General features: G+C 41.3%; 1 protein-coding gene across 3 annotated transcripts in view; it reads right to left on the bottom strand.

The window, feature by feature from the left end:
- Positions 1 to 25,861, bottom strand: part of bcar3 (BCAR3 adaptor protein, NSP family member) — a 189,569-nt gene extending 163,708 nt beyond the window's left edge. For 2 of the 3 annotated variants that reach the window (XM_061883825.1, XM_061883823.1), the window contains exon 1: positions 25,738 to 25,861. The gene's annotated coding sequence lies outside the window, so the exon portion shown is untranslated. Of the gene's footprint in view, positions 1 to 11,543; positions 11,621 to 25,737 lie in introns of those variants that run through there. The other variant, XM_061883824.1, reaches the window with a different exon arrangement.
- Between the last annotated feature and the right edge of the window lie 1,404 nt (positions 25,862 to 27,265).

Raw genomic sequence — 27,265 nt, forward strand, 5'->3', positions numbered from 1 at the left:
TTCACAGACTTTAGTATTTGGCTACCGATGAGTTTCAATTGTTTTCGGTATTGGGACCATGATTTTGGTCCTAACTTGTTCACCAGTCCTCATATGAACGGTACTTTTCCTTGATGATGTCTCAAGAAGGGTAGAAATACATGTTTTAAGATAACACAATAAATCAACAAAAAAATCACGACTTTGGAGCAATGTTCACGGACTCTAGTATTTGGCTCCCGGTTAGATTCAATTGTTTTCCGTATTGGGACCATGATTTTGTGTGTACTTAGCTGCTGCTGCTAAAAAAGTTACATATAAGGAACAAGTTGAAACGTAAAACGGTGTCCTTATTCCCTTACCGAAGTACGCTCACGGGTGAAGAGTCCCAGCACAACAACAACATCAGTTTATCCATATGGTTCTTTAATACCCGCTTTTTCCCCAAATTCCGAAATTTCCAGGAAGTTTCCATTGAAACGAATGGGACATTTTTCAGAGTTGACGTTTACTTTAAATCACACATTAAATCAACAAAAAAAATCCTGACTTTGGAGCAATGTTCACGGACTCTAGTATTTGGCTCCCAGTTAGATTCAATTGTTTTCTGTATTGGGACCATGATTTCGGTCCTAACTTGTTCACCGGTCCTCATATGGACAGTACTTGTCCTTGATGATGTCTCAAGAAGGGTAGAAATACATGTTTTAAGATAAAATAACACACTTTTTCCCCCTCTTCTCTTTTATCGTTCATGCAAATGATATCCTCGATACATCTGTCCGGTTCCTGGACACACCACACACAAAAGACTGACACAAAAACTGTTACGGCGGGGGGTTGCAGCTTGCTAAGAGGTTTGTTCCCCCAGGATGCAAACGGACGACTCCAGACGAAAGCGGGCAGCTATGTTTACTTCTCGGGGTCCTTGAGTCAGTGTGTTAAACATTGTGTATCAAACATAAGTCAACAAAAAAAATCCTGACTTTGGAGCAATGTTCACGGACTTTAGTATTTGGCTACCGATAAGTTTCAATTGTTTTCGGTATTGGGACCATGATTTCGGTCCTAACTTGTTCACCGGTCCTCATATGAACGGTAATTTTCCTTGATGATGTCTCAAGAAAGGTAGAAATACATGTTTTAAGATAACACATTAAATCAACAAAAAAATCACGACTTTGGAGCAATGTTCACAGACTCTAGTATTGGGTTCCCGATTAGACTCAATTGTTTTCCGTATTGGGACCAGGATTTTGTGTGTACTTAGCTGCTGCTGCTAAAAAAGTTACATATAAGGAAGAAGTTGAAACGTAAAACGGTGTCCTTATTCCCTTACCGAAGTACGCTCACGGGTGAAGAGTCCCAGCACAACAACAACATAAGTTTATCCATATGGTTCTTTAATACCCGCTTTTTCCCCAAATTCCGAAATTTCCAGGAAGTTTCCATTGAAACGAATGGGACATTTTTCAGAGTTGACGTTTACTTTAAATCACACATTAAATCAACAAAAAAATCCTGACTTTGGAGCAATGTTCACGGACTCTAGTTTTTGGCTCCCAGTTAGATTCAATTGTTTTCTGTATTGGGACCATGATTTCGGTCCTAAGTTGTTCACCGGTCCTCATATGAACGGTACTTTTCCTTGATGATGTCTCAAGAAGGATAGAAATACATGTTTTAAGATAATATAACACACTTTTTCCCCCTCTTCTCTTTTATCATTCATGCAAATGATATCCTCGATACATCTGTCCGGTTCCTGGACACGCCACACACAAAAGACTGACACAAAAACTGTTACGGGGGGTTGCAGCTTGCTAAGAGGTCTGTTCTCCCGGGATGCAAACGGACGACTCCGGACGAAAGCAGGTTTTGATTGATTGATTGAAACTTTTAATAGTAGATGGCAAAGTTCAGTACATATTTTGTACAATTGACCACTAAATGGTAACACCCGAATACATTTTTTCAATTTGTTTAAGTAAATCAGTTCATGGTAGCTGTGTTTACTTCTCGGGGGTTTTTGAGTCAGTGTCTTAAACATTGTGTATCACACATTAAATCAACAACAAAAAAAATCCTGACTTTGGAACAATGTTCACGGACTGTAGTATTTACTTACTGACTACATTATACAACGCCTGTACTGGCTCACCTGCCCTGGCTTCCTGTGCACTTAAGATGTGACTTTAAGGTTTTACTACTTACGTATAAAATACTACACGGTCTAGCTCCATCCTATCTTGCCCGTTGTATTGTACCATATGTCCCGGCAAGAAATCTGCGTTCAAAAGACTCCGGCTTATTCGTGATTCCTAGAGCCCAAAAAAAGTCTGCGGGCTATAGAGCGTTTTCCGTTCGGGCTCCAGTACTCTGGAATGCCCTCCCGGTAACAGTTCGAGATGCTACCTCAGTAGAAGCATTTAAGTCTCACCTTAAAACTCATCTGTATACTCTAGCCTTTAAATAGACCTCCTTTTTAGACCAGTTGATCTGCCGCTTCTTTTCTTTTTTCTCCTATGTCTCCCCCCCTCCCTTGTGGAGGGGGTCCGGTCCGATGACTATGGATGAAGTACTGGCTGTCCAGAGTCGAGACCCAGGATGGTCCTCTCCAAGGTTTCTCATAGTCAGCATTGTCACTGGCGTCCCACTGGATGTGAATTCTCCCTGCCCACTGGGTGTGAGTTTTCCTTGCCCTTTTGTGGGTTCTTCCGAGGATGTCGTAGTCGTAATGATTTGTGCAGCCCTTTGAGACATTTGTTATTTAGGTCTATATAAATAAACATTGATTGATGATCTCAAAAAAGTACGAGTTATAGAAATGATTTGAAACTCAAGATAGCTATGACATTATGTTTTTTACAAGTGTATGTAAACTTTTGACGGTTATGTGTATATATGTATATATATATATATATATATATATATATCAAATACAAATTTATAAAAAATTCTTCTGCGGCCCGGTACCAATCGGTCCACGGCCCAGTACCGAGTAAAATTGGGACTCTTTTCATAATATTTCCAAATGTTTTAGCTTTTCTTGTAAAATTGCAACGGTTATTGAGTCAAATTCAAACTCTACCCCCTGTGAACATTTTTATAAATATATTTATTGAATAATACTTCAACAAAATATGAATGTAAGTTCATAAACTGTGAAAATAAATGCAACAATGCAATATTCAGTGTTGACAGCTAGATTTTTTGTGGACATGTTCCATAAATATTGATGTTAAAGATGTATTTTTTTGTGAAGAAATGATTAGAATTAAGTTCATGGATCCAGATGGATCTCTATTACAATCCCCAAAGAGGGCACTTTAAGTTGAAGATTACTTCTATGTGTAGAAATATTTATAATTGAATCATTTGTTTACTTTTCAACACGTTTTTAGTTATTTTTATATCTTTTTTTTCAAATAGTTCAAGAAAGACCACTACAAATGAGCAATATTTTGCACTGTTATACAATTTAATAAATCAGAAACTGCTGACATAGTGCTGTATTTTACTTATCTCTTTTTTTCTGATTAGGGGGTACTTGAATTAAAAACATGTTCACAGGGGGTACATCAGTGAAAAAAGGTTGAGAACCACTGTTCTAGTACATGGCGGGTCTTACTTGAAACTTGAACGTGTTGTCCAAGAACACAATTGTCAAGGAAAGAAAACATTTAAAACACTCACAGCTCCTTTCACTTGATAACTAATCAGGAGCACTTTGTCCATGAACACTTTAGACAAAACATGTTGATTTGAGAAGAACTCAATGGTAGGCCTTGGGTTGAACACACACACACACACACACACACACACACTAGTATTTCTGACCTTCTTGAGACCTGAGAAAAATGCCTATCTCAATAGGACCAGCCCTTCTAGATATATAAAGATTTGTGTTTACAACAATAATAATATATAAGTACTATACAAATATAAAAAAAGCTTCTTGTGAAAAATGAGTTGGAATTTCACACGAAAAAGGTCACAATTTCAAGAGAAAAACTTAGACCTTTGGCACGGTTTAACTTAACACAAGTCAACATTTTACACGAATAACTGAACATTTGTGCAATATTACTATAAAAGTTAGAATTTTACTCAATAACCCTCGCAATTTTACAAGAAAAGCTAAAACATTTGGCAATTTTATGAAAAGAGTCCCAATTTTACTCGACAAAAGTCACAATTTTTTAATAACACTTAAAAATGTTGGCCATATTATGATAATATTTGGAATATTATCTGGAAAAAATATGACATATTGTAAGTCATACTTTTAATTAAAAAAACATCACTATGTTAACAAAAAAAAAATGGCAATATTGTGATAAGATTGCATTCAAAAGTACTAATTTTACATAAAAAGTACTAATTTTACGAGACTGCCCAATTAGTTCATACACGTTTGTTCGGACTTACTGGGGACCCTGGGGAAAAAGAGTTAATATGGTTCACGAGGGACCAAAATTTTAATAATTTTGCATAATTCACACAAATTTTTACATGACTACTGAGGACCATTTTAAAAAAGAAGAAAAAGTTCAAATGAAATATGATATGAATCCTCAGAATAAAGCACTACAGCTGTCCTCTTATAGGAAGTTTCACCAATTAAATGGTAAAGAAAATCCTGCATATTCCGTGACATTACTGAAAAATTTTGCAATAATGAAGTTGTCTTCAACTCCAACTACCATATATAGAAGGATGGAAAATTCTGAATGTGAATCATACTTTAAGTTAATAATGTTTTATAATCATGCTGTATGAAAATGTCATCCGCAGTAAAACTAAACCAGGTTTTGTTTTGGGAAAAATATATAAGGGACAAGCGGTAGAAAATGAATGGATGAATGAATATTAGTTTTAACTAAGGATGGATATACCACAGGAATCACAGTACTATTAATGCCAGGATAACAAATGTTTTACTTTTGTCAAGACTTGGACTTTAGTGTGGTTTGTTTTCCCGTGGTGCAAATCGACTGGACCGGACATGGCGTGAAAATACTTACATCTTTTAAGAATAACTCGAAAATACTACCAAAAAACAAAGGGTGTAAACAAAAGGCGCTCACAGTGGCGGTACAAAACTTGGCTCTGAAAACAAAAACTATTACTGTAACGTAAACTATGGACATAAAACAAAACGTGCAAACTATGGCATGAATAACGAAAAATTACTTGGAACGAGAAAATATCATGGATAACAATGGTTGTGTAGAGGGTGATGTCGCCAGGCTGACTGCCTGGCAACTACAGGCTTAAATAGTGCTGTGGTGATTAACAGGTGCGTGAGTCCAAGTGAATCAGGTGCGTGACATGACAGGTGAAAACTAATGAGTTGTCATGGTGACAAAAACAAACAAGAGTGCACAACGAGTCCAAAACCAAACAGAGCGTGACCACCAAACATGACAACTTTTCAATAAAATAAATTTTCTCTTTCACCAATATTTGAAACATGTAAACAAAGTACTGCATTTCCTTGATTTGCCACCGGGGCGCTAATTAATTTAAAACCTCTTCTCATTCTGGCGCTTACCAAAGGCATGCGGTAAAGGCAAGCATGCGCTAATTATTTTAAAACCTCTTCGCACTCCGGCACTTACCAAAGGCATGCGGTAAATTCTGGCCTGCGCTTAAAAATTGGAGTGTGATGTAAGGATACCATCATGAAAAGCACATTTAATTTAAAAAAAACGTTATTATGGTTTTACCTTTACTCATAAATGAAGTCCATGCACAGCTCTTTCTGATCAAAAGCATCGATAACTTGTTTATAGAAGTCTTCCTATCTTTCTTCAGTTTTAAAAGTCTTTCTGTCTCGATGGAGATATTCCTTTATTACCTTCTGCTTCGACTGAAAGTACAGTTTAGAAAACTGTTTTATTTTAGATATGTAATCCTCCATGTTAAAAGTGCAAGCGAGAGGAAAAAATAAACACACGATGCTCACTCTTGCTACTTGTTGTCACTTCTTCTGCAGCCGAGTAGTCGCAAGAAGGATCACTAGCGCCCGCTACCACCAGGAGGTGGGAGTCATTTAATGGCTCATATTTGACACACCCAGCTACGGTATATTAATAAAACATAGCTGCTTACTGTTCTTTTTAGCATATTCAATAGCTTGGACCAGAAATCCTACAGAATAGCTCTTAATCTTCTTCCCTTTATGCGAGTTCAAATTAGTGAAATTAGCCTCCTCCATTTTGAAAATGATGACAGGTGAAGTGTCACTCGTAACGTGAAGAGTTTGACACGGCGGAAATTCTAGACATGCGCTAATAAAAATAATATTTTGCGAAACGAGTTAATCCTGAGCCAGCGGTAATGCTAAGCATGCGCTAATTATTTTGCGAAACGAGTTTGACCTGGCAGTAATTCTAGGCAGGCGCATACTATATACCTGGCGGCAATTCAAGGAAATACGGTAACCCAAATGACCCTGTTGTGGGATCAATAAAGTATTATCTTACCTTACCTTAAACCACATCTTCAGAATGGATATGACTATCATTTAAAAAGGTTTCCCTTTCGGGGACTTGTCTTTTTTTTGTTGGTCCCCATACCGTCAGAAGTCCCCTAAAAGTGTGTAAACAGAGCGATGTCCCCACTATGTCAGCATTGCCAAAACACACACACACAAAAGCCTTGGGTGGGAAACGAATCCACATTAACAGGAAGAGGAAATGGCCGTGTAAACATTTACACAGCAGGCAGCCCATTATAGAGGGTTACTTTCAATGAAAGGAATAGCTAAAAAATAGCTAATGTTCACAATTTGTACTAAACCAGGGCTGTCCAAAGTGCGGCCCGCAAGTAATTTTTTAACGCCCCCATGGCCCAGTTTAAAAATACGATTGAAAAAAAAAAATTAAAACATAAAAAGTGTAATGAAAGAGCAAACAGGTGGAATGTAACAATAAAATGTTGCAATGTTTACCCGAATAACACAAAGCTGCCATACAAACTGTTTCTTTTCTTTCTTTTTTTTTAAAAATAATAATGAATCAAAATCTATGTCATTATGAATTATTGACCTATTCAAGGCTCCAAAAAAATCACATTAAATATTCCACTTTGAGATATTTTTGGGGGGGAAATGTTGCATGTTCTCAGCTACAATCGGGCGGAAGGCGGGGTACACCCTGGACAAGTCGCCACCTCATCGCGGGGCCAACACAGATAGACAACATTCACACTCACATTCACACACTAGGGCCAATTTAGTGTTGCCAATCAACCTATCCCCAGGTGCATGTCTTTGGAAGTGGGAGGAAGCCGGAGTACCCGGATGGAACCCACGCATTCACGGGGAGAACATGCAAACTCCACACAGAAAGATCCCGAGCCTGGATTTGAACCCAGGACTGCAGGACCTTCGTATTCTAAAGAACAGAAAGAGAGCTATAACAAAAACACTGGAGCTAACAAAAGGCATATATCTTGGTATGTGACACATGCTCACTGACAGCTTGCTACCGTTAGCTTGCTAACATGCTAAAATTAGCACGCATACAGTTTTGAGCTAATTTTGCAACCGTTTATCCTAGAGTCGTACAACTTGGTACATACGCTTGTGAACTGTTAGAATGCAAACAGTAGCATGCTAACATAAAAGTGCTAACTTTTTTTGTGCTAAATTTACTTTTTTCTTATATATATATATATATATATATATATATATATATATATATATATATATAGGTACTGTGCGTACTTTATGATTAATTTGTGTATGATTTTGCTGAAATGTGTATTTACTGGGGACGAGCTCAGTGTGGTTTGTTGAATATGTGGAGAACATGCAAACTCCACACAGAAAGATCCCGAGCCTGGATTGGAACCCAGGACTGCAGGACCTTCGTATTGTAGCTGAAATAGGCGCCAGCGCCCCCCGCGACCCCAAAAGGGAATAAGCGGTAGAAAATGGATGGATGAATGTTGCATGTTTTGCGTTTGCCATATATAAACAACAACACAACTTATAATTGACGGATAGATCTGAAGGTGATCTCGAGATTATTGTGTTAAAAGTACACAGTAAAAAAATATAAATGATTTATGTTTTTTAACACTTTAATGAGTAGGACCCTTTTTGATCCCAATAATTTTAATGTGACTTGTTTTTAAGTGGCTCAAAAATATAAAAAATAAAATCAATGGTGTTAAGAGTAATTGACCTTTTTCAGGCTCCAATACTTATATAATCTCAAATATTCAACTTAAAAATTTTACTGGGTGAAAATATTGCATATTTGGTGTTTTTTCCATAAAAAACTGGGGGTTTTTATGACAAAAAGAGCATGCAACTCAAATCTTTAAAAATGTTATATTGACAGAATGACTTAATGTTGATCTAGAGCATGGGTGTCAAACTCTGGCCCGCGGGCCAAATTTGGCCCGCTGTGTAATTTAATTTGGCTCTTGAGGCAATATAAAATTAACATTACAGCTGGCCCGCCGTTATTACACAGCAGCGGTGCCGCTGTAACACCGCAATTTGTCACTCCCGAAGTTCAGTGCCCTTCCCGAAATTCTCCCGGGGCAAGCATTCTCCCGATTTTCACCCGGACAACAATATTGAGGGCGTGCCTTAAAGGCACTGCCTTTAGCATTCTCTACAACCTGTCGTCACGTCCGCATTTCCTCCATACAAACAGCGTGCAGGCCCACTTGCATAATATATGCAGCTATTACACACACATAAGTGAATGCAAGGCATATTTGGTCTACAGCCATACAGGTCACACTGAGGGTGGCCGTATAAACAACTTTAACACTGTTACAAACATGCGCCACACTGTGAACTCACACCAAACAACAATGACAAACACATTTCGGGAGAACATCTGCACTGTAACATAACATAAACACAACAAAACAAATACCCAGAACCCCCCTTGCAGCACTAACTCTTCGGGGACGCTACAATATATTTTGATATTTACCTCAGAAGGCTGCAAATAGAAAAGAGGCATTACATTTGTATTTGAATTTTATTTGAAAAGCCATTGATATTTTTCAATTATTATTATTAATATTTAAATGATAAATAAATGGGTTGTACTTGTATAGCGCTTTTCTACCTTCAAGGTACTCAAAGCGCTTTGACACTACTTCCACATTTACCCATTCACACACACATTCACACACTGATGGAGGGAGCTGCCATGCAAGGCGCCAACCAGCACCCATCAGGAGCAAGGGTGAAGTGTCTTGCTCAGGACACAACGGACATGACGAGGTTGGTTTTAGGTGGGATTTGAACCAGTGACCCTCGGGTTGCGCACGGCCACTCTCCCACTGCGCCACGCTTCAAATATGCGCCACACTGTGAACCCACACCAAACAAGAATGAAAAAACACATTTCGGGAGAACACCCGCACCGTAACACAACATAAACACAACAGAACAAATGCCCAAAAAAACCCCTTGCAGCACTAACTCTTCCAGAATGCTACAATATACACCCCCCCGCTACCACCAAACCCCGCCCACCTAATGTTTATTTTATTTTCGAATTTATTAGCCTGTGGAAAAAGTTAATTTGAGTTTGACGCTCCTGATCTAGAGCATGGGTGTCAAACTCAAATACAGAGAGGGCCAAAATTTAAAACTGAACAAAGCCAATGGGCCAAAGGACCCTATTGAAACTGTAATGTTTTATTATTACTATTATTATTCTTTCTTTCTTTATTCTGCACCTACGCGCTGTAATTTGACCCCCTTAACATGCTTCAAAACTCACCAAATTTTACACACACATCGGTACAGCAAACCTTCCCAACTTATTAAGCAACCAAACCCCAAAAATCAAAATTGCGCTCTAGGGCCCCCTAGGAAAAAAACAAAAAAAAAACAGACTGTTTGTAACTTCCGTTAGGAATGTCGTAGAGATATGAAACAAAGACATCTATGTAGGGCTGACTTAGACCTAGATTTCATAACTGTATCTTCTAGGGCAAAAATCAACACAAATTTTGCAAAATGCTTCAAAGTGCAAGTTAAAGCTCTACTATGCCAAGCGAAAGCCATATATCAACAACATCCAGAAACGCCGATCTGTAATTTGACCCCCTTAACATGCTTCAAAACTCACCCAATTTTACACACACAACAGGACTGGCAAAAATTGCTATCCAATAAATAACCAAACCCCAAAAATCAAAATTGCGCTCTAGCGCCCCCTAGGAAAAAACCCTGACATAACTGCTTGTAACTTCTGTCAGGAATGTCATATAGACATGAAACAAAATCCTCTATGTAGGGCTGACTTAGACCTAGATTTCACAACTGTATTTTCTGGGGCAAAAATCAACACAAATTTTGCAAAAACCCATTCAAAGCAAAATTTTCGCAAAAAAATTAAATTTTTGCCTCTTTGAGCTGTAATTTGACCCCCTTAAAATGCTTCAAAGTGCAAGTTAAAGCTCTACTATGCCAAGCGAAAGCCATTTATCAACAACATCCAGAAACGCCGATCTGTAATTTGACCCCCTTAACATGCTTCAAAACTCACCCAATTTTACACACACATCAGGACTGGCAAAAATTGCTATCCAATAAATAACCAAACCCCAAAAATCAAAATTGCGCTCTAGCACCCCTTGGAAAAAACCCTGACAGAACTGCTTGTAACTTCTGTTAGGAATGTCATATAGACATGAAACAAAATCCTCTATGTAGGGCTGACTTAGACCTAGATTTTATAATTGTATCTTCTAGGGCAAAGATCAACACAAATTTTGCAAAAACCCATTCAAAGCAAAATATTCGCAAAAAATTAAATTTTTGCCTCTTTGAGCTGTAATTTGACCCCCTTAAAATGCTTCAAAGTGCAAGTTAAAGCCCTACTATGCCAAGCGAAAGCCATATATCAACAACATCCAGAAACGCCGATCTGTAATTAGACCCCCTTAACATGCTTCAAAACTCACCCAATTTTACACACACATCAGGACTGGCAAAAATTGCAATCCAATAAATAACCAAACCCCAAAAATCAAAATTGCGCTCTAGCCCCCCCTAGGAAAAAACACTGACAAAACTGCTTGTAACTTCTGTTAGGAATGTCATATAGACATGAAACAAAATCCTCTATGTAGGTCTGACTTAGACCAGGGCTTGGGTCGGGTGGCCAGCAGCCAAAGGCGGACCCGACCAACGCTGCTTGCAGCTTTAATTGTTGTTGATCTTGCTTTGTCTTGCACTGGACTTTTATTTTTATTATTATTATTCTTGTAAAACTGAAATACACACAATGACAATGTGTAAGCTGTACGATTCAATTAAAAAAAATGAAATATAATACACAGTATGTAAACATTAGCTTTACACAAATATACAGCATTATTACCAAACAAATACTGCTGAGTGTTGAAACTATTTCGATGGTGGAAATATGCGAACGGCAGCCATTTTGAATCCTCAAACATTCATTAAAATAGTGCACAAAGATCGTTTTTCAATACACATCTTCCTGTCAAATTTAGCCACTTTCCACCTTAGTATTGAGTTACATAAACAAGTTAAACAGTTTACTTACAGACTTCTCTTTTCCGAGGCCTGTAAGAGTTAACACAACTCGTCTCCTTCTCATTTTTTATGAACTGAACTAACATCGTAAACCGGAAGTGTCCAAACTAAACCGGAAGTGTCCAAACTAAACCGGAAGTTTCCAAACTAAACCGGAAGTGGCAAACTATTGACGCGCAGCATTTCCCATCGCCACAAGGTGTCAGTAATAGTCCACAATCAAACGGGCATAACAATAATAATAATTTAAAAATATCAATGCCATATACAAATACAATTTTAATAAAAATGTTATGCCTTTTTTTTCTATTTGCAATCTTCTGAGGTAAATATCAAATCTTTTCCACAGGCTAATAATACATTTGAAAATAAGATAATAATGAATGCACCAAACATTCAAGCCTTGAAGTAGCAAGAGAAAATGCATGAATAAAACGTTAATTATTGGTCAGTTTGCTGGAAGTTTCCCGGAAGAGTTAGTGCTGCAAGGGGTTCTGGGTTTTTGATTGATTGATTGATTGATTGATACTTATATTAGTAGATTGCACAGTTCAGTACATAGTCCGTACAATTGACCACTAAATGGTAACACCCGAATAAGTTTTTCAACTTGTTTAAGTCGGGGTCCACGTTAATCAATTCATGGTAACGGTATTTGTTATGTTGTGTTACGGTGCAGATGTTCACCATGTCATTCTTGTTTGGTGTGGCTTCACAGTGTGGCGCATATTTGTAACAATGCTTAAGTTGTTTATATGGCCACCCTCAGTGTGACCTGTATGGCTGTTGACCAAGTATGCCTTGTATTCACTGTGTGTGTGTTTAAAAGCCACAAATATTATGTGACAAGTGTTAGTATGGAGGAAAAGCGAACGTGACGACAGGTTGTAGAGAACGCCCCCAATATAGTTGTTCAGGTGGAAAGCGGTAGAAATTCGGGAGAATGGTTGCCCCGGGAGATTTTCGGGAGGGGCACTGAAATTCGGGAGTCGACCGGGAAAATTAGGAAGGTTGGCAAGTATGAGTATTAGCGGTGAATGCGGTGTTTCGGTGGCACTGATGCTGTATAACACCGGCCGGCCAGCTGTAATCCTAAATTGATATTGCCTCAAGGGCCAAATTAAATTACACGGCGGGCCAGATTTGGCCCGCGGGCCAGAGTTTGACACCCATGATCGAGATTTAAAACTTGAAAATAATACAAATAATAATACTGAATAATGACACATTTTTTATGTGTCATTATTCAGTAGAAAATAAATGGATGGATGAATATTAGTTTTAACTAAGGATGGATACCACAGGAATCACAGTACTATTAATGCCAGGATAACAAATGTTCCACTTTTGTCAAGACTTGGACTTTAGTGTGGTTTGTTTTCCCGTGGTGCAAAACGACTGGACCGGACATGGCGTGAAGGTACTGACATCTTTTATTATAACTCGAAAATACTACCAAAAAACAAAGGGTGTAAACAAAAGGCGCTCACAAAACTTGGCTCTGAAAACAAAAACTATTTCTATAACGTAAACTATGGACATAAAACAAAACGTGCAAACTATGGCATGAATAACGAAAAATTACTTGGAATGAGAAAATAGCATGGATAACAATGGTTGTGTAGAGGGTGATGTCGTCAGGCTGACTGCCTGGCAACTTCAGGCTTAAATAGTGCTGTGGTGATTAACAGGTGGGTGAGTCCAAGTGAATCAGGTGCGTGACATGACAGGTGAAAACTAATGAGTTGTCATGGTGACAAAAACAAACAAGAGTGCACAACGAGTCCAAAACCCAACAGGACGTGACCACAAAACAGGACAACTTTTGAATAAAATCAATTTAGTCTTTTACCAATATTTGAAACACGTAAACAAAGTACTGTATTTCCTTGATTTGCCACCGGGGGCACTAATTATTTTAAAACCTCTTCTCATTCCGGCACTTACCAAAGGCCTGCGGTGAAGGCAAGCATGCGCTAATTATTTTAAAACCTCTTCACACTTACCAAAGGCATGCGGTAAATTTTGGCCTGCGCTTAAAAATTTGAGCGTGATGTAAGGAGACCATCATGAAAAGCACATTTAATTAAAAAAAAACTTTATTATGGTTTTACCTTTACTTATAAATGAAGTCCACGCACAGCTCTTTCTGATCAAACGCATCGATAACTTGTTTATAGAAGTCTTCCTTATCTTTCTTCGAGTTTTAAAAGTCTCTCTGACTTGACACATTTTTTATATTTTTTGGTCCATAATCCCTTGGGGACTGAGTGGAGGCCCAAATGTATATTTTTATACATATATTGTATTGGTTTTTAAAATGAAAAAAAAATATCAAAATAGCCCCCGCTTGCTTTGATTTTTCAGTGTGCGGCCCTCGGTGGGAAAAAGTTTGGACACCCCTGAACTATACAGTATATAATATTCGCGGTAACAAAATGTGGGTATTTTACAGATCGGATTTTTAATCCACCCAGACCTGAAGTATAAGAATAGTCCACTGGATTATAAAGTGCGGTATTGAAATAATCATCACAAGTCTTCACCATGCGCGTACACAAACACACATTTTGTAACACAATAGCGAAGACGAACACGAATATGAACATGCTTGGGAATAAGGGCTTTTTTTGCTCTGGCAGGATAAAAGTGTCTTCCTGCAATGGCATGCACACACACACACACACACACACACACACACACACACACACACACACACACACAAGTGCATCAGTCAAAGCACCCATGGTCTGAAGTGAACAATGGGAACAACTGTCACATGACTGTGGCTCAGAGTGAGTCTTTGTTTGCCAACGACGAAGAGGTGTCCTACTGCGCTCTTCAGTATGTGTGTGTGTGTGTGTGTGTGTGTGTGTGTGTGTGTGTGTGTGTGTGTGTCATATTACTGAGTTATTAAAGCCCACAGCAGTAGCTGTCATTTAACCAACATGTGAATGTCACTTTTCTATCTAAACCAGGGGGGTCCAAAGTGTGGCCCCGGGGGCCATTTGCGGCCCGCAGCTAATTGTTTACCAACCCGCCACGCATTCTGGAAATGCTATTTCAAAAATAAAAATAAAAAACATTTAAAAAAGAGGAATGAGGTGAAATCTAACGAGAAAAAACCAGGGGTGTCCAAAGTGCGGCCCCGGGGGCCATTTGCGGGCCAAAGCTAATTGTTTACCAACCCGCCACGCATTCTGGAAATGCAATTTCAAAAATAAAAATAAAAAACATTTTAAAAAGCGGAATGAGGTGAAATCTAACGAGAAAAAAACAGGGGTGTCCAAAGTGCGGCCCCGGGGGCCATTTGCGGCCCGCAGCTAATTGTTTACCAACCCGCCACGCATTCTGGAAATGCTATTTCAAAAATAAAAATAAAAAACATTTAAAAAAGAGGAATGAGGTGAAATCTAACGAGAAAAAAACCAGGGGTGTCCAAAGTGCGGCCCCGGGGGCCATTTGCGGCCCGCAGCTAATTGTTTACCAACCCGCCACGCATTCTGGAAATGCTATTTCAAAGATAAAAATAAAAAACATTTAAAAAAGAGGAATGAGGTGAAATCTAACGAGAAAAAAACAGGGGTGTCCAAAGTGCGGCCCCGGGGGCCATTTGCGGCCCGCAGCTAATTGTTTACCAACCCGCCACGCATTCTGGAAATGCTATTTCAAAAATAAAAATAAAAAAAATTTAAAAAAGAGGAATGAGGTGAAATCTATCGAGAAAAAACCAGGGGTGTCCAAAGTGTGGCCCCGGGGGCCATTTGCGGGCCGAAGCTAATTGTTTACCAACCCGCCACGCATTCTGGAAATGCTATTTGAAAAATAAAAATAAAAAACATTTAAAAAAGAGGAATGAGGTGAAATCTAACGAGAAAAAACCAGGGGTGTCCGAAGTGCGGCCCCGGGGGCCATTTGCGGCCCGCAGCTAATTGTTTACCAACCCGCCACGCATTCTGGAAATGATATTTCAAAAATAGAAATAAAAAACATTTAAAAAAGAGGAATGAGGTGAAATCTAACGAGAAAAAACCAGGGGTGTCCAAAGTGCGGCCCCGGGGCCATTTGCGGTCCGCAGCTAATTGTTTACCAACCCGCCACGCATTCTGGAAATGCTATTTCAAAAATAAAAATAAAAAACATTTAAAAAAGAGGAATGAGGTGAAATCTAACGAGAAAAAACCAGGGGTGTCCAAAGTGGGGCCCCGGGGGCCATTTGCGGCCCGCAGCTAATTGTTTACCAACCCGCCACGCATTCTGGAAATGCTATTCCAAAAATAAAAATAAAAAACATTTAAAAAAGAGGAATGAAGTGAAATCTAACGAGGAAAAACCAGGGGTGTCCAAAGTGCGGCCCCGGGGGCCATTTGCGGCCCGCAGCTAATTGTTTACCAACCCGCCACGCATTCTGGAAATGCTATTTCAAAAATAAAAATAAAAAACATTTAAAAAAGAGGAATGAGGTGAAATCTAACGAGAAAAAAACAGCGGTGTCCAAAGTGCGGCCCCGGGGGCCATTTGCGGCCCGCAGCTAATTGTTTACCAACCCGCCACGCATTCTGGAAATGATATTTCAAAAATAAAAATAAAAAACATTTAAAAAAGAGGAATGAGGTGAAATCTAACAAGAAAAAAACAGGGGTGTCCAAAGTGCGGCCCCGGGGGCCATTTGCGGGCCAAAGCTAATTGTTTACCAACCCGCCACGCATTATGGAAATGCTATTTCAAAAATAAAAATAAAAAACATTTAAAAAAGAGGAATGAGGTGAAATCTAACGAGAAAAAAACAGGGGTGTCCAAAGTGCGGCCCCGGGGGCCATTTGCGGCCCGCAGCTAATTGTTTACCAACCCGCCACGCATTCTGGAAATGCTATTCCAAAAATAAAAATAAAAAACATTTAAAAAAGAGGAATGAGGTGAAATCTAACGAGAAAAAACCAGGGGTGTCCGAAGTGCGGCCCCGGGGGCCATTTGCGGCCCGCAGCTAATTGTTTACCAACCCGCCACGCATTCTGGAAATACTATTTCAAAAATAAAGATAAAAAACATTTAAAAAAGAGGAATGAGGTGAAATCCAACCAGAAAACACCAGGGGTGTCCAAAGTGCGGCCCCGGGGGCCATTTGTGGCCCGCAGCTAATTGTTTACCAACCCGCCACGCATTCTGGAAATGCTATTTCAAAAATAAAAATAAAAAACATTTAAAAAAGAGGAATGAGGTGAAATCTAACGAGAAAAAACCAGGGGTGTCCAAAGTGCGGCCCCGGGGGCCATTTGCGGCCCGAAGCTAATTGTTTACCAACCCGCCACACATTCTGGAAATGCTATTTCAAAAATAAAAACAAAAAACATTTAAAAAAGAGGAATGAGGTGAAATCTAACGAGAAAAAACCAGGGGTGTCCAAAGTGCGGCCCCGGGGGCCATTTGCGGCCCGCAGCTAATTGTTTACCAACCCGCCACGCATTCTGGAAATGCTATTCCAAAAATAAAAATAAAAAACATTTAAAAAAGAGGAATGAGGTGAAATCTATCGAGAAAACACCAGGGGTGTCCAAAGTGCGGGCCCGGGGGCCATTTGCGGGCCAAAGCTAATTGTTTACCAACCCGCCACGCATTCTGGAAATGCTATTTCAAAAATAAAAATAAAAAACATTTAAAAAAGAGGAATGAGGTGAAATCTAACGAGAAAAAACCAGGGGTGTCCAAAGTGCGGCCCCGGGGGCCATTTGCGGCCCGCAGCTAATTGTTTACCAACCCACCACGCATTCTGGAAATGCTATTTCAAAAATAAAAATAAAAAACATTTAAAAAAGAGGAATGAGATGAAATCTAACGAGAAAAAACCAGGGGTGTCCAAAGTGCGGCCCCGGGGCCATTTGCGGTCCGCAGCTAATTGTTTACCAACCCGCCACGCATTCTGGAAATGCTATTTCAAAAATAAAAATAAAAAACATTTAAAAAAGAGGAATGAGGTGAAATCTAACGAGAAAAAAACAGGGGTGTCCAAAGTGCGGCCCAGGGGTCATTTGCGGCCCGGGCCTGAAGCTAATTGTTTACCAACCCGCCACGCATTCTGGAAATGCTATTTCAAAAATAAAAATAAAAAACATTTAAAAAAGAGGAATGAGGTGAAATCTAACGAGAAAAAAACTGTGGTGTCCAAATGCGGCCCCGGGGGTCATTTGCGGCCCGCAGCTAATTGTTTACCAACCCGCCACGCATTCTGGAAATGCTATTTCAAAAATAAAAATAAAAAACATTTAAAAAAGAGGAATGAGGTGAAATCTAACGAGAAAAAAACTGTGGTGTCCAAATGCGGCCCCGGGGGCCATTTGCGGGCCGCAGCTAATTGTTTACCAACCCGCCACGCATTCTGGAAATGCTATTTCAAAAATAAAAATAAAAAACATTTAAAAAAGAGGAATGAGGTGAAATCTAACGAGAAAAAACCAGGGGTGTCCAAAGTGCGGCCCCGGGGGCCATTTGCGGCCCGCAGCTAATTGTTTACCAACCCGCCACGCATTCTGGAAATGCTATTTCAAAAATAAAAATAAAAAACATTTAAAAAAGAGGAATGAGGTGAAACCTAACAAGAAAAAAACAGGGGTGTCCAAAGTGCGGCCCCGGGGGCCATTTGCGGCCCGCAGCTAATTGTTTACCAACCCACCACTCATTCTGGAAATGCTATTTGAAAAATAAAAAACATTTAAAAAAGAGGAATGAGGTGAAATCTAACAAGAAAAAAACAGGGGTGTCCAAAGTGCGGCCCCGGGGGCCATTTGCGGCCCGCAGCTAATTGTTTACCAACCCACCACTCATTCTGGAAATGCTATTTCAAAAATAAAAAACATTTAAAAAAGAGGAATGAGGTGAAATTTAACGATAAAAAAACAGGGGTGTCCAAAGTGCGGCCCCGGGGTCATTTGCGGCCCGCAGCTAATTGTTTACCAACCCGCCACGCATTCTGGAAATGCTATTTCAAAAATAAAAATAAAAAACATTTAAAAAAGAGGAATGAGGTGAAATCTATCGAGAAAAAATCAGGGGTGTCCAAAGTGCGGCCCCGGGGGCCATTTGCGGGCCGCAGCTAATTGTTTACCAACCCACCACGTATTCTGGAAATGCTATTTCAAAAATAAAAATAAAAAACATTTAAAAAAGAGGAATGAGGTGGAATCTAACGAGAAAAAAACAGGGGTGTCCAAAGTGCGGCCCCGGGGGCCATTTGCGGTCCGCAGCTAATTGTTTACCAACCCGCCACGCATTCTGGAAATGCTATTTCAAAAATAAAAATGAAAAACTTTTAATAAAGAGGAATGAGGTGAAATCTAACGAGAAAAAACCAGTGGTGTCCAAAGTGCCGCAGCTAATTTGCGGAACGAAGCTAATTGTTTACCAACCCGCCACGCATTCTGGAAATGCTATTTCAAAAATAAAAATAAAAAACATTTAAAAAAGAGGAATGAGGTGAAATCTAACGAGAAAAAAACAGGGGTGTCCAAAGTGCGGCCCCGGGGTCATTTGCGGCCCGCAGCTAATTGTTTACCAACCGCCAAGCATTCTGGAAATGCTATTCCAAAAATAAAAATAAAAAACATTTAAAAAAGAGGAATGAGGTTTGGATGCTCCAGGATACCAAAAAACATGTTGGACAATGCCATGCTCCCAATCTTGTGGGAACATTTTGGAGCGGGCCCCTTCCTCTTCCAACATGACTGTGCACCAGTGCACAAAGCACGGTCCATAAACACATGGATGACAGAGTCTGGTGTGGATGAACTTGACTGGCCTGCACAGAGTCTTGACCTGAACTCGATAGAACACCTTTGGGATGAATTAGAACGGAGACTGAGAGTTAGGCCTTCTCGACCAACCTCACCAATGCCCTTTTGGAAGAATGGTGGAAAATTCCTACAAACGCACTCCGCAACCTTGTGGACAGCCTTCCCAGACAAGTTGTATTAGCTGCAAAAGGTGGACCGACATCATATTGAACCCGATGGCTTAGGAATGGGATGACACTTCAAGTTCACACAACACAACCCAGCACACCCAAACATAGAACCGCCTATCCCAGCTTACAACGTGTCAGAACTAAACTCGGGTAATCAGCATCATTAAAACGCTGAATCTTACTGGCTCAAGTAGCTCGAAAATAATATCTGACACAACATGCTGAATGCACAACAGATGAAACCCACAACACACACACACACACACACACACACACACTATATTGCCAAAAGTATTTGGCCACCTGCCTTGACTCACATATGAACTTAAAGTGCCATCCCATTCCTAACCCATAGGGTTCAATATGATGTCGGTCCACCTTTTACAGCTATTACAACTCTTCTGGGAAGGCTGTCCACAAGGTTGCAGAGTGTGTTTATCCACCATTCTTCCAAAAGCGCATTGGTGAGGTCACACACGGATGGCCTGGCTCTCGGTCTCCGTTTTTAATTCATCCCAAAGGTGTTCTATCGGGTTCAGGTCAGGACTCTGTGCAGGCCAGTCAAGTATATCCACACCAGACTTTTTCATCCATTACGGACCTTGCTTTGTGCACTGGTGCACAGTCATGAAGGTTGCAGGTTCGCTTCCAACCTATTGACATCCAAAATCGCTGCCGTTGTGTCCTGCCCAAGGACACAACGGCTTACCACCACCAGGTGTGAATGAATGACGGGTTCCCACTTCTCTGTGAGCGCTTTGAGTATCCAACAATAGAAAAGCGCGATATAAATGTAATCCATTATAATTATTATTATTATTATAAGAGTAAGGGACCCGCTCCAAACTATTCCCGCAAGGTTGGGAGCATGGAATTGTCCAAAATGTTTTGGTATCCTGGAGCATTCAAAGTTCCTTTCACTGGAACTGAGGGGCCCAGCCCAACTCCTGAAAAACAACCCCACACCATAATTCCTCCTCCAGTAAATTTTACACTGGGCACAATGCAGTCCGAAATGAAGCGTTTTCCTGGCAACCTCCAAATCCAGACTCGACCATCAGATTGCCAGATGGACAAGCGTGATTCATCACTCCTGTTCTAGAGTCCAGTGGCGACGTCCTTTACACCACTGCAACCCACGCTTTGCATTGGACTTGCTGATGTATGGCTTAGATGCAGCTGCTCGGCCATGGAAACCCATTCCGTGAAGCTCTCTGCGTACTGTACGTGGGCTAATTTGAAAGTCTTTGCACTATGCGCTTCAGCATCCGCTGACCTCTCTCTGTCAGTTTACGTGGTCCACCACTTGGTGGCTGAGTTGCTGTTGTTCCCAAACTCTTCCATTTTCTCATAATAAAGCAGATTGTTGACTTTGGAATATTTAGGAGCGAGGAAATTGGCTGATAACATAATAAAAATGTAATAAAGTTTATTATTTAACCTCTTCCTATAACATCTGGGGGGGAAAAATATGAATAATTGGTTAAATTTGTATAGTGTGTGGTGGGCTCAGGTCAGGACTCTGTGCAGGCCAGTCAAGTACATCCACACTACACTCTTTCATCCATTACGGACCTTGTTTTTTGCACTGGTGCACAGTCACGTTGGAAGAGGAAGGGGCCAGCTCCAAACTATTCCCACAAGGTTGGGAGCATGGAATTGTCCAAAATGTTTTGGTATCCTGGAGCATTCAAAGTTCCTTTCCCTGAAACTAAGCGTCCAAGCCCAACTCCTGAAAAACAGCCCCACAGCATAATTCCTCCTCCACCAAATTTCACACTCGGCACACTGCAGTCCGAAATGTAGCGTTATCCCGGCAACCTCCAAACCCAGACTCGTACATCAGATTGCCGTATGGAAAAGCGACTGATTGTAACGATTGATTGATACATCGACAGATCGATTTAAATTCCTAACGATGAAGTATATCAATCTGTGCTCGCTTGCTGCCAGGTTTGCTCCCTGGGGTGCGAACGGACCACTCTGGACGGGACTTGCAGGTAGGAACATGATTTATTCCTTGAAAAAAATCAAAAAAGGTACAAAAGAAAAGGACGGAAAATGTGCCGATCGCACTGGAAGCTAAGGCTAACACTTAGCATAAAAATAGAGACAAACATAACGGAAAATGACAAAACATGATCCGGGCCACGGATCTTGAAAATATTTCTACAATATTTTATCTCATTGTAAAGAGAATTGCGTAGTTCAACCACAACCACTGATGTACACCTGTGTTTAAATTTTGTCCTAGTTTCATTTTTTAACATTTTCTGCTGGTGCTCTGCAGTTTTTCCAGGAAAAAAAGAAGGGAAAAGTCAGCCAATATGGTCAAAAGGCCCAATTTTGTCCAAAATGCCTCCCCGGGTTCCAGTCCCACGAGTCCGCCGCCGGCTGCACAAGTCCCAGGATGCACAAAAATGTCCAAAAAGAAGTGGGGGGGGGGGGGGGGGGGAGAAAAGTATGAAAAGTCGGCAAAAGTCCCCAAAAATGCTAAAAATACCGACCGAACCCGGGTGTGATTTTTGGACATTTTACTGACTTTTGTCACTTTTCTCCCCCGCCTTCCCGTGGGACTTTGCTGGGTGAGTTTTCGACATTTTGAATTGCGTGGCCGGACTTGTGGGACTCGAACCTGGGTAGGTATTTTGAACAATTTTGGGACTTTTGCGGACTTTTCCAGTTTTTATCCCCCCACTCCTTGTGGGACTCAGCTGGGTATGTTATGGACATTTTGGGCATCCCGGGACTTGGCGGGACTTGTGGGACTGGAACCCGGGTGTGATTTTTGAACATTTTACTGACTTTTGTCACTTTTTTGCCCACCTTCCCGTGGGACTCAGCTGGGTGAGTTTTCGACATTTTGGGTTGCACTTGTGGGACTCGAACCTGGGTAGGTATTTTGAACATTTTTGGGACTTTTGCAGACTTTTCCAACTTTTATCCCCCCTCCTCCCCGTGGGACTCGGCTGGGTGTGTTATGGACATTTTGGGCATCCCGGGACTTGGCGGGACTTATGGGACTGGAACCAGGGTAGGTATTTTGGTCAAAATTGGGACTTTTTTTTACCATTTTGGCCGCCTTATCCCCTCTTCTTCCCTGCCTTCCTGTGCTCCATTTCTGGGTTTGTTTTAGACATTTGGGAGGGGGGATAAAAGTTGGATAAGTCGGCAAAAGTCCCAAAAATGTCCAAAATACCTACCCAGGTTCCAGTCTCACAAGTCTTAGGACTTGTCTTAGGACTTGTGAGACTGGAACCCGGGTGTGATTTTTGAACATTTTACTGACTTTTGTCACTTTTCTGCCCACCTTCCTGTGGGACTTTGTGGGTGAGTTTTCGACATTTTGGGTTGCTCTTTTGCGACTCGAACCTGGGTAGGTATTTTGGACATTTCTGGACTTTTGCGGACTTTTCCAACTTTTATCCCCCCACTCCTTGTGGGACTCGGCTGGGTGTGTTATGGACATTTTGGGCATCCTAGGAGTTGTGCGGTCAGTGGCCGGACTTGTGGGACTCGAACCTGGGTAGGTATTTTGAAAATGTTTGGGACTTTTGCCGACTTTTCCAACTTTTATCCCCCCCACTCCCTGTGGGACTCGGCTGGGTATGTTATGGACATTTTGAGCATCCTGGGACTTGGCGGGACTTGTGGGACTGGAACCCGGGTGTGATTTTTGAATATTTTACTGACTTTTGTCACTTTTCTCCCCGCCTTCCTGTGGGACTTTGCTGGGTGAGTTTTCGACATTTTGGGTTGCGTGGCCGGACTTGTGGGACTCGAACCTGGGTAGGTATTTTGAACATTTTTGGGACTTTTGCCGACTTTTCCAACTTTTATCTCCCCGTGGGACTCGGCTGGGTATGTTATGGACATTTTGGGCATCCCGGGACTTGGCGGGACTTGTGGGACTGGAACCCGGGTGTGATTTTTGAATATTTTACTGACTTTTGTCACTTTTCTCCCCGCCTTCCTGTGGGACTTTGCTGGGTGAGTTTTCGACATTTTGGGTTGCGTGGCCGGACTTGTGGGACTCGAACCTGGGTAGGTATTTTGAACATTTTTGGGACTTTTGCCGACTTTTCCAACTTTTATCTCCCCGTGGGACTCGGCTGGGTATGTTATGGACATTTTGGGCATCCCGGGACTTGGCGGGACTTGTGGGACTGGAACCCGGGTAGGTATTTTGGTAAAATTGGGACTTTTTTGACCATTTTGGCCGCCTTATCCTCTCTTCTTCCCCACCTTCCTGTGCACCATTGCTGGGTGTGTTTTAGATATTTGGACAAAAATAGTTTCAAGCATGTTTTACTCGATATAGGTCATCAAATCTCAACAACAAACTGTAATATCTTACTGAGATCATTTAGAACCAAAACCCTTAAAAACATTTTATGGACTTGTGTGGCCATACATAATTTTATGTTAGAGTGTTTTACTTGTTTTAAGGGTTTTGGCCCTAAATGATCTCCGTAAGATATTACAGCTTGTAGCTGAGATTTGATGACCTATATAGAGTAAAACATGGAATATCAAGTGTTGCAAAACTGTGTCATCAACTCACAAAACTACTTTTTGAAGGCAATAATTTCTTATTTTAAGCATGGAAAAAAAAAATCATGATTTTGACACACAGCGACTTGTCCAGGGTGTACGCCGCCTTCCGCCCGATTGTACTTGAGATAGGCACCAGTGCCCCTCGCGACCCAAAAGACAATAAGCGGTAGAAAATGGATGGCTGGATGGACTTTGACACAATTGTGTCTCATAATTAAAACAGATGACAGCCAAATGGACTTTGCTGTTTTATTTTCAATGAAAATAGACTCCCTTTTTAGACCAGTTGATCTGCCGTTTCTTTTCTTTTTCTTCTATGTCCCACACTCCTTTGTGGAGGGGGTCCGGTCCGATCCGGTGGCCATGTACTGCTCGCCTGTGTATCGGCTGGGGACATCTCTGCGCTGCTGATCCGCCTCCGCTTGGGATGGTTTCCTGCTGGCTCCGCTGTGAACGGGACTCTCGCTGCTGTGTTGGATCCGCTTTGGACTGGACTCTCGCGACTGTGTTGGATCCATTATGGATCGAACTTTCACAGTATCATGTTAGACCCCGCTCGACATCCATTGCTTTCCTCCTCTCCAAGGTTCTCATAGTCATCATTGTCACCGACGTCCCACTGGGTGTGAGTTTTCCTTGCCCTTATGTGGGCCTACCGAGGATGTCGTAGTGGTTTGTTTAGCCCTTTGAGACACTAGTGATTTAGGGCTATATAAGTAAACATTGATTGATTGATTGATTGATTGAAAAAATAGTACATACATACTCGTATAGTAGTTTTTTATTAGTGAGAATATACTTAGTTTAAGTTATTTTTGGGTTCACTGAGGTGAGCTAATTTTTTACTTGTTTTGGAAAGTCTTAACAAAGGAAAATGTTCTTGTTCTATTGGCAGATCATTTTGCATATTTCAAGTAGAACACCCCTTATTTTTTAAATTTAGTTTCTTATTTTTCTGCGATGAGGTGGCGACTTGTCCGGGGTGTACGCCGCCTTCCGCCCCCCGTGACCCCAAAGCCAATAAGCGGTAGAAAATGGATGGATGGATGGACTTTGACACAATCGTGTCTCATAATTAAAACAGATGACAGCCAAATGGACTTTGCTGTTTTATTTTCAATGAAAAAATAGTACAATCATACTCGAATAGTAGTTTTTTTATTAGTGAGAATATACTTAGTTTAAGTTATTTTTGGGTTCACTCAGGTGAGCTAATTTTTTACTTGTTTTGGAAAGTCTTAACAAAGGGAAATATTCTTGTTCTATTGGCAGATAATTTTGCTTATTTCAAGTAGAACACCCCTTATTTTTTTTATTTAGTTTCTTATTTTTCTGCGATGAGGTGGCGACTTGTCCGGGGTGCACGCCGCCTTCCGCACGAATGCAGCTGAAATAGGCTCCAGCGACTCCCCCATGCCACCCCAACAGGAACAAGCGGTAGAAAATGGATGGATGAATGGGTTTCTTGTTTTTAAACACTGACTTTTTGCAGCTTTTGCAATCAAATAAAAGATCAAGGTCCATCCATTTTTCCACCCACTCTCTAATTTCTCGTGATTATTTCCTGCTGCACCCGACGTCTTGGGATAGCAATTAACAACCCCCCAGCAGAAATAAAACATTCCAAAAAAACCCCAGACAACAATGAGAAGAACCAGGTTGACTATCTCCTTAAGTACATCCACACACGTACCTGCCGATGTCAGCGGTCTCCTTTTATGTAGACGGCAAAAAAAAAAATCCCTTTACGCGCGTGGATCGGAGGTCTGCATGGCGACAAGTTGACTGTTTGACTGAGGAGCGGCAGGCAGGCAACAACAAGTAGTGGCGCTGGATGGCAAGCCCTGCCCTCCTCTTTCCCCCCCTCTGGGGAGTGATTTGCAGTCCACAGCCCCCCCCCTCCCCTCCTCCACATATACTGTGCAGGAGGAGGAGGAGCTTTCTTTCTTCTTGGGCCAAGTTGCGTCTTTGCACCCCCCCCTCGTCAACCCCTGCCCCCCCAGCGCAGAACAAACTCCCCTTTGCCCCCCTCCCCTCTGTGTTCCCTAAACCAGTGGTTTACTATGCCCATGATGAGCGGATGTGCTGTCTAACCGTGTAATACTCTTCCCTATCAGTAGGTGGCAGCAGGTAGCCAGTTGCTCTATAGATATCGGGAACATGGTTTGTTGTGATGGGAGGCAGGGTGCAGGTAAAAAAAAAAGGTATCCAAGGCCCCATTTCCATTAAGGGAGGGCTCACCAACCTTTTTGAAACCAAGAGCTACTTCTTGGGTACTGATTCATGCGAAGGGCTACCAGTTTGATACACACTTAAATACATTGCCAGAAATAGCCAATTTGCTCAATTTACCTTTAATATCAATCAATCAATGTTTATTTATATAGCCCCAAATCACAAATGTCTCAAAGGACTGCACAAATCATTACGACTACAACATCCTCGGAAGAACCCACAAAAGGGCAAGGAAAACTCACACCCAGTGGGCAGGGAGAATTCACATCCAGTGGGACGCCAGTGACAATGCTGACTATGAGAAACCTTGGAGAGGACCTCAGATGTGGGCAACCCCCCCCATCTAGGGGACCGAAAGCAATGGATGTCGAGCGGGTCTAACATGATACTGTGAAAGTTCAATCCATAGTGGCTCCAAGACAGCAGCGAGAGTCCCGTCCACAGGAAACCATCTCAAGCGGATCAGCAGCGTAGAGATGTACCCAACCGATACACAGGCGAGCGGTCCATCCTGGGTCCCGACGAGCGGTCCATCCTGGGTCTCGACTCTGGACAGCCAGTACTTCATCCATGGTCATCGGACCGGACCCCCTCCACAAGGGAGGGGGGGACATAGGAGAAAGAAAAGAAGCGGCAGATCAACTGGTCTAAAAAGGAGGTCTATTTAAAGGCTAGAGTATACAGATGAGTTTTAAGGTGAGACTTAAATGCTTCTACTGAGGTGGCATCTCGAACTGTTACCGGGAGGGCATTCCAGAGTACCGGAGCCCGAACGGAAAACGCTCTATAGCCCGCAGACTTTTTTTGGGCTCTAGGAATCACTAATAAGCCGGAGTCTTTTGAACGCAGATTTCTTGCCGGGACATATGGTACAATACAATGGGCAAGATAGGATGGAGCTAGACCGTGTAGTATTTTATACGTAAGTAGTAAAACCTTAAAGTCACATCTTAAGTGCACAGGAAGCCAGTGCAGGTGAGCCAGTA

The sequence above is a fragment of the Nerophis ophidion genome, linkage group LG22, assembly GCF_033978795.1.
Source record: "Nerophis ophidion isolate RoL-2023_Sa linkage group LG22, RoL_Noph_v1.0, whole genome shotgun sequence".
NCBI lineage: Eukaryota > Metazoa > Chordata > Actinopteri > Syngnathiformes > Syngnathidae > Nerophis > Nerophis ophidion.